At 41.6% G+C, this 13716-nt stretch overlaps 1 pseudogene; it reads left to right on the top strand.

Moving 5' to 3' along the window:
* Nucleotides 1-2836: 2836 nt before the first annotated feature.
* Nucleotides 2837-4270, top strand: LOC138070715 (endogenous retrovirus group PABLB member 1 Env polyprotein-like; annotated as a pseudogene).
* Nucleotides 4271-13716: the final 9446 nt, after the last annotated feature.

The raw sequence follows: 13716 nt of genomic DNA on the forward strand, positions 1-13716 counted from the left end.
TGAAGGCTAGTTCAAGATGTATGAATAATAAATGAGGCTGTAGCTCCTTCCCACCCTGTGGTGCCTAATCCTTATACTCTATTGTCTGAAATTCCTGACCGACCCAAATATTTCTCAGTAATTGATTTAAAAGATGCCTTTTTTTCTGTGCCTTTGGCAGAGGAAAGTAAATTTCTACTTGCCTTTGAAGACCCTACTCAGCCAGCTTCTCAGTTAACCTGGATAGTTTTGCCCCAGGGATTTTGTGACAGCCCCCACCTATTTGGGCAAAGTTTGTCACAGGATCTACAAAACTTTAATAGCTCCAAGGCAGTGGTGCTACAATACGTAGATGATATTCTGCTCTGTGCTGAGACAGAGGAAGCTTGCTCACAAGCCTCAGAAGATTTCTTAAATTTTCTGGCAGGCTGCAGTTATAAGGCATCAAGGGAAAAGGCTCAGCTTTGTCAACAATCTGTTAAATATCTGAGCCTAATCATATCAGAAGGGACTAGGGCCATAGGCCCCGAGAGAATTAAACCTACTAAATTATCCCCTATCTATGACTTTAAGACAATTGAGAGGATATTTAGGAATCACAGGCTACTGCCGCATTTGGATTCTGGGTTATGGGGAACTTGCCCGGCCTGCATACAAACTTATAACTGAAACTCAACAAGCCCAAACCGACAAACTGGTTTGGTCTCCAGATACTCAAAAGGCTTTTAAGGCTCTTCAGACTGCTCTCCTGCACATTCCCGCTTTGAGCTTGCCCACAGGGTCAGAATTTAATTTGTTTGTCACTGAAACAAAAGGTATGTCCTTGGGAGTCTTAACACAATCCCGAGGGCCTCACCAGCAACTTATAGCTTATCTGAGCAGAGAATTAGATGTAGTCTCACATGGGTGGCCACACTAAGAGTAATTGCGGCAGCTGCTTTATTAACACCTGAAGCCCTCAAAATAATCAATGGGAAAAGCCTTACTGTACTGACTTCTCATGATGTGAGTGGAATCTTAAACTCTAATACTTGGGTGACAGACAGTAGGCGTCTTAAATGTCACTCATTGTTTCTAGAAGGACCAATAACTAAGCTTAAAGTTTGTGGAAATTTAAACCCTGCCACTTTCCTTCCTGAGAAGGAAAATGAAACACCTGATCACGATTGTTCCCAATTTCTAACTTTAAACTATGCAGCTCAGGAAGATCTGATGGATACCGCATTAGACAATCCTGACATGGAATTATTTACAGATGGCAGTTCTTTTGTTCGGGATGGGAAGCGTAAAGCAGGTAACATCGTGGTGACAGCTGAACAGGCTTTAGAAGCGAAATCTCTCCCCCAGGGAATGAGGGCTCAGCTAACGGAGCTTGTGGCTCTGACCTGAGCTCTAGAGTTAAGCAAAGGGCAGTGAGTAAATATCTACACTGATTCTAAGTATGCTTATTTGACTTTACATGCTCATGCTGCAATATGGAAAGAAAGAGTTTAAAATGGCAACAGAAGAACCTATTAAGCATTTCAGAGAGATTGGGAGACTTTTAACTGCTATATATTGTCCTAAAGAAGTAGCTGTTGTGCATTGCAAAGGGCACAGCGGGGATGGGAGTAAAGCAGCCAAAGGTAATCAGCTGGTTGGCTGTCAAGCCAGAGAGGTGATGCTTTATGAAACCCCTTCACTGCAGACGCCTTTGATCTGGACAGGTCCTGTGGAACAGGAAAAGCCACAATATACTGAGGAAAAATTAGAAAGCTATGAGGAAAGAGGAGCAAAGATTACTGATAAAGGATAGTTACAGTCCGAGGATGGACAATGAATACTTCCTGAAAATGCTCAATGGAAAATTCTTAAAGGTTTACACCAGCGTTTCCATTTAGGTGTTGAGAGTACTTGCCAGATGGCTTCTCGTTTATTTGAAGGTAAAAATGTAAGGAAAACTTTAAAGAACATTTTCAAAAGATGTGAGGTTTATCAGAAAAAATGACCCAAAGACTGAAAAGCTAGCAAAATCTGGGTTACAACGAAGTGGAAAATATCCTGGAGAGGACTGGGAAATTGATTTCAGTCATATGCCAAAAGCTAGTGGATATTATCGCTTACGTGCTGGGGTGGATTCTTTTACTGGATGGATTGAGGCTTTTCCCTGTCATGGCGAACAGGCTAAGGAGGTTATAAGAATTTTAATCCAGGTTTGGGCTGCCACGGAGCCTTCAGAGTGACAATGGCTCCACCTTTAAAGCTACTGTAACTCAGAGAGTGTCAAAAGCTCTAGGAATAAAATATCACTTACACTGTTCCTGGAGACCCCAATTCTCAGGAAAGATTGAAAAAACTAATGACATTATTAAGAGACATCTGTGCAAATTAACTCAAGAGACGTGGGACAATTGGGTTGAAGTTCTACCCGTAGCTTTAATGAGGGCTCAAACTGCTCCTGAAAAGGAGGACTTGTCCACCTTTGAATGTATTTATGGAAGTCTTTTCTTACACAGAGACATCGTTATAGACCCTGAAGCCTTGGAATTAACTAGCTACGCAACTCAGCTCTCGGCTTTTCAACAGGCATTAACAGAGCTCCTGGGAGGTGACTCCTGACCCAGCCTCTGAGTCAAGCAAGCCTCTATTTGAGCCAGGAACAAAGGTCCTGATAAAAACATTGGGATCTGGGGGCCAGTCCCTTGAGCCCCTCTGGAGGGTCCTTACCAGGTTATTCTCTCTTCTCCCACAGCTGTCAAAGTGCCAGGAACTGATTTGTGGGCGCATCACATTCAAGGTAAGAGGTGGCACCCTGACCAGAACTACGTGACATCATTTTATGTCTTTACTTTCTTTGCTCTGACTTTGTACTTTTTAGATGGGCCTGATAATCTATGTGAACCTGCTTCTGCTGACTCCAGAAATCCTGAGTCTGCCATTTGATCCTCAAGACAATGCCTTCCTGTCCTGGGCTCACTCCTATGCTGCATTCCACAATCAGTCTAACTGCTGGGTCTGTGGAGCCCTCCCCTCTTCATCGGTGGAAGGCTTCCCGTGGTGGGCATCTCCACTTCAAGGAAAGGACTTTCTCCAAGTCTGTGAATACCTTCGACAACAACGATCATATGTGATGCCTCTTCTTAATCTGATGACATCTAACAATCCTAAGATGGACTGGTGCAACACTTTGTACTTTAACTACGAACATGACATTACTTTTAATTTTGATTATACATTTTCTTGGCTTAATGACTATTTTGCTACACATAAGAAGGTAAATGGGTCTAGATCTGGTGGCTTTTTACCTGACGTTTATCAAATATGGGATAAGGTTATATGGCTAACTCCTGAAAAGGAACATCTAATATCTAGCACCCCCATATGCGGGGAACAAATAGAGCCACCCCCAGAAGTTAGCCAGCAACTTAATTATAATGACTGGAAACAATTGGGATTTTTGCCTCAGGAAATATGCAATGTAATCATTCCCATGTTTGCCAACCCCAGTTCAGGTCCTCCCTTTGCCTGACCATGCACTGATTGGGACTGGATATCTGAGTCACGCTGGCTTGCTCCAAACGGGACCTACTGGATATGTGGCTCTTACCTATGGGCATGGCTTCCCCCTGGCTGGGTAGGGAGATGCACCCTAGGTCTAGCTTTTGCTCACAGCTTCATATTTTCAGAGCTTCCAGAGAAGCCTGCTAATTTGCCACACTTTAGAACTCGGTGGGAAAGGTCTGTATTTCACTGGTATGACTATTTGGCTGCAGTATTTGTTCCCTCTCTGGGAACTACAAATGTTATGCTACGAGTGGATGCTCTGACTAACTTTACTCAACTTTACAAGATTCTCAAAAAGCTATTTCAGCTCTTAACACTGAACAAATCCAAATTAGAAAGGTGGTTTTACAAAGCAAATTGGCCTTAGATATTCTGACAGCTGTGCAAGGAGGAACTTGTGCCATTATTCATACCCAGTGCTGTACATATATACCTGATATGAGCACTAATGTTAGTCACTTTACTAAACACGTGAACAAGATGATTCAGGCTATGGATACTCCTGAAGCCTCATTTGCCTCACTTTGGGAGACGTTAACTAGTTCCCCATGGTGGAAAACTATCCTAACTGAAATAATTCTGATTGTTCTTTCTGCTGTTTGCTTCCTGCATCTGTAACTGTGTAGCTGGATTTGCTTCCAGTCGCATGAAGGGTTTTAAGTTACAAAGGGTTGCTCAAACTCCTGCAACTGCAGCAGCTTCCTCCAACTACTACTTGGGGCCCCTAGATCAGAGACCCTCAATATGAGAGTTAGGAGAATATGTTGCCTCACAAATTTAGGGACGACATCCTTTATCAGCTCGAAGCAGTTACAGAATGAGAACAACACCCCTTTCCCTAGGCAACATAATTCTCCTAAAGAAACAGCTAGAGGGTGGGCGGGGGGGGGGGGGCGTGGGGAGGGCTGGGCGGATGAGAGGGTAACAGACAGGAAGGCCAGGGGTCTCCAAACGGAGGAAATAGGCTGCAAGTGTCAGACATTTTTTTATCTCTCTCTTAAGCGTCAGGAGAAAACAAACTACAAGTGTTAGATTATTTTTTCCCCCCATCTCTATATAAATTTAAAAAGAGGTTTCTTTTAAAATTCTGTGTTGGCATGATGACACCCGGTGCTACCTGAACTTAACTTTTCTCAAACCTTGAGCTAACCAATACATTTTTCCTATGGAAATGTTTGTCTTAAGCTATGCTAGTGAACTATGTATTTACCCTAGACTCTGTCTTCAAGGCAGTTCACCTAAGCCTCAGGAGGAACCTGAGACTCAGAACCGACTTGACAAAGAGTATGCTTTACTCATGCAAATGTTCTCTTAAGCTATGTTGATAAGACTGTATTTGCTTGGAAACCTGCCTTTCTTCAAGATCCATGTCAATCATCTTATGGCCCAGGACAACTCACCTTGTGCCAATATTATCTCAAAATGCATGTTGTGGTTGAGGGGCCTGGTGCCAGTCTCTGAGTTTTGAGACATTTCCTTTCTCTAATTAGCAGTCTGCTAGTAGCTATACAACATCCAGCTAAAGACTAGCAGGGGGGCACTCTTTCTGCCCCCTTCTGATGTCTATGCCAGAAGCTTTCTCTATCTCTTTTATACTTTAATAAAACTTTACTACACAGAAGCCCTGAGCAATCAAGCCTCATCACTGGCCCCAGATTGAATTCTTCTCCTCTGGAGGCCAAGAATCCTGACGTCCGTCATGGCTCAGCAACAACCTTCCAATTAGTCATGGTTCAGTTCAGTTCAATCACTCAGTCGTGTCTGACTCTTTGCGACCCCATGAATTGCAGCAGGCCAGGCCTCCCTGTCCATCACCATCTCCAGGAGTTTGCACAAACTCATGTCCATTGAGTCGGTGATACCATCCAGCCATCTCATCCTCTGTCGTCCCCTTCTCCTCCTGCCCCCAATCCCTCCCAGCATCAGTCTTTTCCAATGGGTCAACTCTTCACATGAGGTGCCCAAAGTATTAGAGTTTCAGCTTTAGCATCAGTCCTTCCAAAGAACACCCGGGACTGATCTCCTTTAGAACGGACGGTTTGGATCTCCTTGCAGTCCAAGGAATTCTCAAGAGTCTTCTCCAACACCACAGTTCAAGAGCATCAATTCTTCTGCACTCAGCTTTCTTCACAGTCCAACTCTCACATGCATACAGGACCACTGGAAAAGCCATAGCCTTGACTAGACTGGGGTGCTGTGATTCATGGGGTCGCAAAGAGTCGGACACGACTGAGTGACTGAAATGAACTGAATGAACTTAAGTACCAGATAGAGTGTCAGAGGTTGTGCGTCCACTTACCTCATAGAACGCAAAACAATTCATCCCATCATTCACAGTCAACAGAACAGGAAACAGAGGCACACAGAGTTACAGCAACTTGGTGGCTCAGACGGCAAAGAATCTGCCTGCAATGCAGGAGACCTGGGTTCTATCCCTGGGTTGTGAAGATCCCCTGGAGGAGGGCATGGCAACCCACTCCAGTATTCTTGCCTGGAGAATCCCCATGGAGAGAGGAGCCTTGCAGGCTGCCGTCCGTGGGGTCACAAAAAGGCAGACACGACTGGGCAAATAAACATGCACACACGCCCAAGTTCACACAACTAGTAAGTGCTAGAGGTCAGATTCTAATTCAAATCTGCTTCATTCCCAAGCCAGTGTTATTAACCTCTGTGCCTTGAGGTCTTATTTCCTAGAATGCTAAACTGTGTTAGAAGATTCTAGTGCTTGATCCTGGGGACCTGAACAACGAACGGCACTATCTGACTCATTATTAGATACACCACCTAAAACTTAAACAGTAGGATCGCCTGGGTTTCATTTCTCTTATAGACAGTGCATAAGAGACATTGTATACACAGGTTAAAATCTGATCCTCTTTTTTTTAAATTTTCTAATTGGAAATAATTGCTTTACAATGTTGTGTTGGTCTCTGCCATACATTGTGAATCAGCCATAAGTGTGCATATGTCCCCTCCCCAGAGTACCTCGCTCCCACTCCCATCCCCACCTCCCCCCACCACATCATCTCACCCCTCTAGGTTGTCACAGAGCACTGGGTTGAGCTCCCTGTGTTATACAGCAGCTTCCCACTAGCTCTGTGCTTTAAACATGGTAATGTATATGTTTCAATACCACTCTCTCAATTCGTGCCACCCTCTCCTTCCCGTATTGCACCTACAAGTTCTTCTCTATGTCTGTGTCTATTCCTGCCCTGAAAATAGGTTCATCAACACCATTTTTCTAGACTCCATATATATGCATTAATAATAATATTAATATTTGTTTTTCTCTTTCTGACTCATTACACTATTCACTATACCCTCTGTTTAACAGGCTCTAGGTTCATCCACCTCACTAGAACTGACTCAGATTCGTTCTTTTTTATGGCTGAATAATATTCCAATGTATATATGTACCACAACGTCCACATCCTAGCTATTGTAAATAGTGCTGTAATGAATATTGGAGTGTATGTGCCTTTTTGAATTATGTTTTTTTCAAGGTATATGCCCAGTCGTGGTATTACTGGGTGATATGTTAGTTTTATTCCTAGGTTTTTTAGGCAATCTCCATACTGTTCTCCATAGTGACTGTATCAATTTACATTCCCACCAACTGTGCAAGAGGGTTCCCTTTTGCCCACATCCTCTCCGGCATTTATTGTTTGTGCATCTTTTAATGATGGCCAGTCTGACCAGTGTGAAGTAATACCTCATGGGATTGATAGTTTTGATTTGCATTTCTCTAATAAAGAGCAATATTGAGCTTTTTTTTTTTCATGTGTTTATTGGCCTTCTGTATGTCTTCATTGGAGAAATGTCTGTTTATGTCCTCTGCCCATGTTTTCAGTGGATTGTTTGTTTTTCTGATACCAAGCTGCACGAGCTGCTTGTATATTCTGGAGATTAATCCTTTGTCAATTGCTTCATTTGCAATTATTTTCTCCCATTCTGTGGGTTGTCTTTTCATTTTTTAAAATATAAATATTTATTTTAATTGGAGGATACTTACTTTACAATATTGTATTGGTTTTGCCATACATCAACATGAATCCGCCACAGGTATACATATGTTTCCCATCCTGAACCCCCTTCCCTCCTCCCTCCCCATACCATCCCTCTGGGTCGTCTCAGTGCACCAGCCCCAAGCATCCAGTATCATGCATTGAACCTGGACTGGCGATTCGTTTCATATATGATATTATACATGTTTCAATGCCATTCTCCCAAATCATCCCACCCTCGCCCTCTCCCACAGAGTCCAAAAGACTGTTCTATACATCTGTGTCTCTTTTGCTGTCTCGCATACAGGGTTATCATTACCATCTTTCTAAATTCCATATATATGTGTTAGTATACTGTATTGGTGTTTTTCTTCTTTTTTATGGTTTCTTTTGCTGTGCAAAGGCTTTTAAGTTTAATTAGGTCCCATTTGTATATTTTTGGTTTTATTTCCATTAGTCTAGGAGGTGGGTCATAGAGGATCTTGCTGTGATTTATATCAAAGGGTTTGACATAACTGATTGTTTACCTCTACGAGTTGTGTACTGTCTGGCCTTACATTTGGGCCTTTAATCCAGTTTGAGTTTATTTTTGTATATGGTGTTAGGGAGTGTTCTAATTTCATTCTTTTACACATAGCTGTGCATTTTTCTCAGCACCAGTTACTGAAGAGATTGTCTTTTCTTCATTGCATATTCTTGCCTCCTTTGTCAAAGATAAGATGTCCAAAGGTGCGTGGATTTATCTCTGGACTTTCCGTCTTGTTCCATTGGACTATATTTCTGTTTTTGTGTCACTACTCTACTGTATTGACGACTGTAGCTTTCTAGTATGATCTGAAGTCAAGAAGGTTGATTCCCCCAGCTCTATTTTTTCTTTCTGAAGATTGCTTTTGCACTTTGGGGTCCTTTGTGTTTCCATACAAACTGTGATTTTTTGTTTGTTTGTTTCCAGTTCTGTGAAACAAATGTCACTGGTAATTTGATAGGGATCACATTGAATCTGTAGATTGCTTTGGGTAGCATAGTCATTTTCACAATATTGATTCTTCTGGTCTGAAAGCATGATACGTCTCTTCATCTGTTTGTGTTGTCTTTGATTTATTTCATGAGTGTCTCAGAGTTTTCTGTACACAGGTCTTTTGTCTCCTTAGGTAGGTTTATTCCTAGGTATTTAATTATTTTTGTTGCAATGGTGAATGGGATTGATTCCTTAATTTCCCTTTCTGATTTTACTTACTGTTAATAGGAATGCAAGGGATTTCTGAGTATTGATTTTTGTCTCTATCCTAGGAAGTTACTAAATGCATCCATTAGCTCTAGTAGTTTTCTGCTGGCATCTTTAGGGTTTTCTAAGTAGAGTATCATGCCATCTGCAGTGAGATGTTTTGCATCTTCTTTTCCAATCTGGATTCTTTTTATTTCTTTTTCTTCTCTGATTGCCATGGCTAGGACTTGCAAAACTATGTTGAATAATAGTGGTGAGAGTGGGCACCCTTGTCTTGTTCCTGATCTTAGAAAAAAAATGCTTTCAATTTTTTACCATTGCGAATCACGTTTGCTGTGACTGGCCTTTATTATGTTGAGGTAACTTTCCTATGCCCACTTTTGGAAGAGCTGCTTTTTTTTTTTTTTTTTTTAATCATAAATGGGTGCTGAATTTTGTCAAAAGCTTTTTCTTTTTCTGCATTTATCGAGATCATTATATGATTTTTATCTTTCAGTTTCTTACTATGGTGTATCACAGTAATCAATTTGCATACATTGAAGAATCCTTGCATCCTTGGGATGAACTCAACTTGATCAAAGCATATAATCCTTTTAATGTCTTGTTGGATTCTATTTGCTAGGATTATGTTGAGGAGTTTTGCGTCCATGTTCTTTGGTGATATTAGCCTATAATTTTCTCTTTTGTGATGTTTTTGTCTGGTTTTGGTACCAGGGTAATGATGATCTCACGGAATGAGTTTGAAAGTGCTCCTTTCTCTACAATTTTTGAAAGAGTTTGACGAGGACATGCATTAGCTGGTCTCTAAATGTTTGATAGAATTCGCCCATGAAGCCATCTGGCCCTGGGATTTTGTTTTTTGGGAGTTTTTTTTTTTTTTTTTAATCACAGTTCCAATTTCAGTGTTTGTGATTGGTCTGTTCATAATTTCTACTTCTTCCTGGTTGGGTCTTGGAATGTTTAACTTTTCTAAGAATGTGTCCATTTCTTCCACCTTGCCCATTTTATTGGCATATAGTTGCTCATATTAGTCTCTTATGATCCTTTGTGTTTATCTGTTGTCTGTTGCAACCTCTCCTTTTCCATTTCTAATTCTGTTGATTTGTGTCTTCTCTCTTTTTTCCTGATGAGTCCGGCTAATGGTTTTTCAGTTCTTTTTGGATCTTTTCAAAGAACCAGCTTTTAGTTTTATTCACCTTTGCTATTGTTTCTTTCATTCTTTTACATTTCTGCTCTGATCTTTATGATGTCTTTCTTTCTGCTAACTTTGGGGGTTTTTTGCTCTTCTTTTTCCAGGCACTTTATGTGAAAGGTTAGGCTGTCTATTCGATGATTTTCTTGTTTCTTGAGGTAGGATTTTACTGTTGTCAACTTCTCTCTTAGAACTGCTTTTGCTGCATCCCATAGGTTTCGAGTCCTTGTGTTTTCATTGTCATTTGTTTCTAGGCATTTTTTATTTCTTCTTTGATTTCTTCAGTAACCTGCTGGTTATTTAGAAGAGTATTGTTTGACTTCCATGTGTTTGTGTTGTTTTAGGTTTTTCCCTGTAACCGATATCTAAGCTCATAGCAGCATAGTCAGAAAATATGCTCAATACAGTTTCAATTTTCTTAAATTTGCCAAGGCTTGCATTGTGACCCAAATGTGATCTAACCTGGAGAACGTTCCATGTGCACCTGAGAAGGAAGTGTATTCTTTTGCATGTGGATGTAATGTCCTGTAGACATCAGTTAGGTCTATCTGATCTAATGTGTCACTTAAGGTTTGTGTTTTGTCATGAATTTTCTGTCTGGGTGATCTGTCCATTGATGTAAGTGGGGTGTTAAAGTCCTGTACCACTATTGTGCTACTATAAGCTTCCCCTTTTAGGTCTGTTAGTGTTTGCCTCATGTATTGAGGTGCTCCTATGTCGGATTCATAAATATTTGCAATTGTTATGTCTTATTCTTTGATTGATCCCTTGATCATTTTGTAGTGTCCTTCCTAATCTCTTGTAATATTCTTTATTTTAAGGTCTATTTTGTCTGGTATGATCATTGCTATCCATCTTTCTTTTCATTTCCATTTGCACGGAATATCTTTTTCTCATCCTCCCACCTCCAGTCTGTATGTGTCTCTAGGTCTGAAGGAGGTCTCTTGTAGGCATTGTATATATGGATCTCGTTTTATATTCATCCAGCAGACATGGGTGGAATTAAGTCGTCTTATGTCCTATGCTTGGAAGGAAAATACATCACTTCTGCTACATTCCGTTGTGTAAACACAGCCTCTATTTGGAGGAGGTGGGACAAGTTAGACTCCTTCGCATGGTATGAGAATCAACATGTGCATAGAGTGAGGGAAGCTACTGACAGTGGCTATGTTTAAAGAATGCCTTCCATCTACCACAGTGAGGATGCTGTGAACCAGCAGGATACCCTTGCAGGTAGGACTGACTGTACAGGCTGGGAATAAGCATCAACAGTAAAAACAGGCAAACCTCAGATACAGAAGCTTTCTTTCAATATACTTATTCCTAGGGAGTAGCTGGACAGATATACAAAGATTTACGGACAATAGTATTACCTTGGTTTTACGGTAACAACAGAAAACTGGAAATGACAGAAGTGCCCATTAGGAAGAACTTTACTGAACACATTGAGTCACATGCATGCACTGGAATTTAACATATTTAAAAATCTGCACAGGCCTTGAGATCTTCAGGTCATATCCAAGAAATGAAACATGGCCCTTGCTGAGGAGGGGTTAAGAGCACTGAGGCCACCAGGCCTTCTGTGCTGCCTTTGGCTCCCACAACCTCACTCATCTAGTTCCAGCTTTCTTTAATATTCCACCTCTCAAACTCCTACTCTGCCTTCCCCTGAGGATCTCCTGGTCATCCCTCAAGTCTCAGCTTGATGTGCATTTCTTCAGGTAAGGTTTGTCTGATTCCCCACAACTGGGTTAAGTTTTCCCTACCAGGTTCTTTCTTGGCCCACCTCATTCTCCTAAAGCACATGTTAGTAGGGCACATCGGTTTGTTGTAATTACTTGCATAACTATCTGACTCTCCAGCACTACACAACTGGGAGGTCACACTTTTGCTACTCTATCCCCTACCTAAAGTAGTGTTTTCGGATCCTAGAATGTACTTGATCTCTGTTCATTTCCAAGGCAAACTATTCAATATCACAGTAATCCAAGTCTATGCCCCAACCACTAAAGCTGAAGAAGATGAAATTGAACGGTCCTATGAAGACTTGCTGCAAGGAGATCCAACCAGTCCATTCTGAAGGAGATCAGCCTTGGAATTTCTTTGGAGGGAATGATGCTAAAGCTGAAACTCCAGTACTTTGGCCACCTCATGCGAAGAGTTGACTCATTGGAAAAGACTCTGATGCTGGGAGGGATTGTGGGCAGGAGGAGAAGGGGACGACAGAGGATGAGATGGCTGGATGGCATCACTGACTCAATGGACGTGAGTCTGAGTGAACTCCGGGAGTTGGTGATGGACAGGGAGGCCTGGCGTGCTGCGATTCATGGGGTCGCAAAGAGTCGGACACGACTGAGCAACTGAACTGAACTAAACTGAACTGAACTGAACTGATGAAGACTTGCAAAACCTTCTAGAACTGACAACAACAGCAACAAAAGATGTCCTTTTCATCATAAGGCATTGGAATGTGAAAGTAAGAAATCAAGAGATACCTGAAGTAACAAGCAAGTTTGGCTGTGGAGTACAAAATGAAGCAGGGCAAAGGTGAACAGAGTTTTGCCAAGAGAACACACTTGTCATAGCAAACACCCTCTTTCAACAACACAGGAGACAACTCTACGCATGGACATCACCAGAGGGTGAATACCAAAATCAGATTGATGATATTCTAAGCAGCAGAAGATGGAGAAGCTCTATACAGTCAGGAAAAGCAAGACCAGGAGCTGACTGTGGTTCAGATCATGAACTTCTGATTGCAAAATTCAGACTTAAATGGAAGAAAGTAGGGAAAACCACTAGGCCATTCAGGTATGACCTCAATCAAATCCTTTATGATTATACACTGGAAGTGAAAAATAGATTCGAGGGATTAGACCTGATAGACAGAGTGCCTGAAGAAATATGGACAGAGGTTCGTAACATTGTACAGGAGGCAGTGATCAAAACCATCCCCAAGAAAAAGAAATGCAAAAAGGCAAAATGGTTGTCTGAGAAGGCCTTACAAACAGCTGAGCAAAGAAGAGAGCCGAAAGGCAAAGGAGCAAAGGAAAGGTTTACTCATCTGAATGCAGAATTCCAAAGAATAGCAAGGAGAGATAAGAAAGCCTTCCTAAGTGCACAATGCAAAGAATCAGAAGAAAACAATAGAATGGGAAAGACTAGAGATTTCTTCAGGAAAGTTAGAGATGCCAAGGGACTATTTCATGCAAAATGGACACAGAAAAGGACAAACAATATGGCCCTAACAGAAGCAGACGATATTAAGAAGTGGCAAGGATACACAGAAGAACTATCCGTAAAAGATGTTAATGACCCAGAGAGCCACAATGGTGTCATCACTCACCTAGAGAGAGACATCTTGCAGTGTGAAGTCATGTGGACCTTAGCAAGCATCACTACGAACAAAGCTAGTGGAGGTGATGGAATTCCAGTTGAGCTATTTCAAATCCTAAACGATGATGCTATGAAAGTGCTGCACTCAATATGCCAGCAAATTTGGAAAACTCAGCAGTGGCCACAGGACTGGAAGAGGTCAGTGTTCATTCTAATCCCAAAGGAGGGCAAGGCAAAAGAATGTTCAAACTACTGCACAATTGCACTTATTTCACCTGCTGGCAAAGAATGCTCATAATTCTCCAAGACAGGTTTCAACAGTATGTGAACCAAGAACTTCCAGATGTTCAAGCTGGATTTAGGAAAGGCAGAGGAACCAGAGATCAAATTGTCCACATGCGTTGGATCATAGAAAAAGAAAGAGAATTCCCGAAAAA

The sequence above is a fragment of the Capricornis sumatraensis genome, chromosome X (assembly GCF_032405125.1).
Source record: "Capricornis sumatraensis isolate serow.1 chromosome X, serow.2, whole genome shotgun sequence".
Lineage (NCBI taxonomy): Eukaryota > Metazoa > Chordata > Mammalia > Artiodactyla > Bovidae > Capricornis > Capricornis sumatraensis.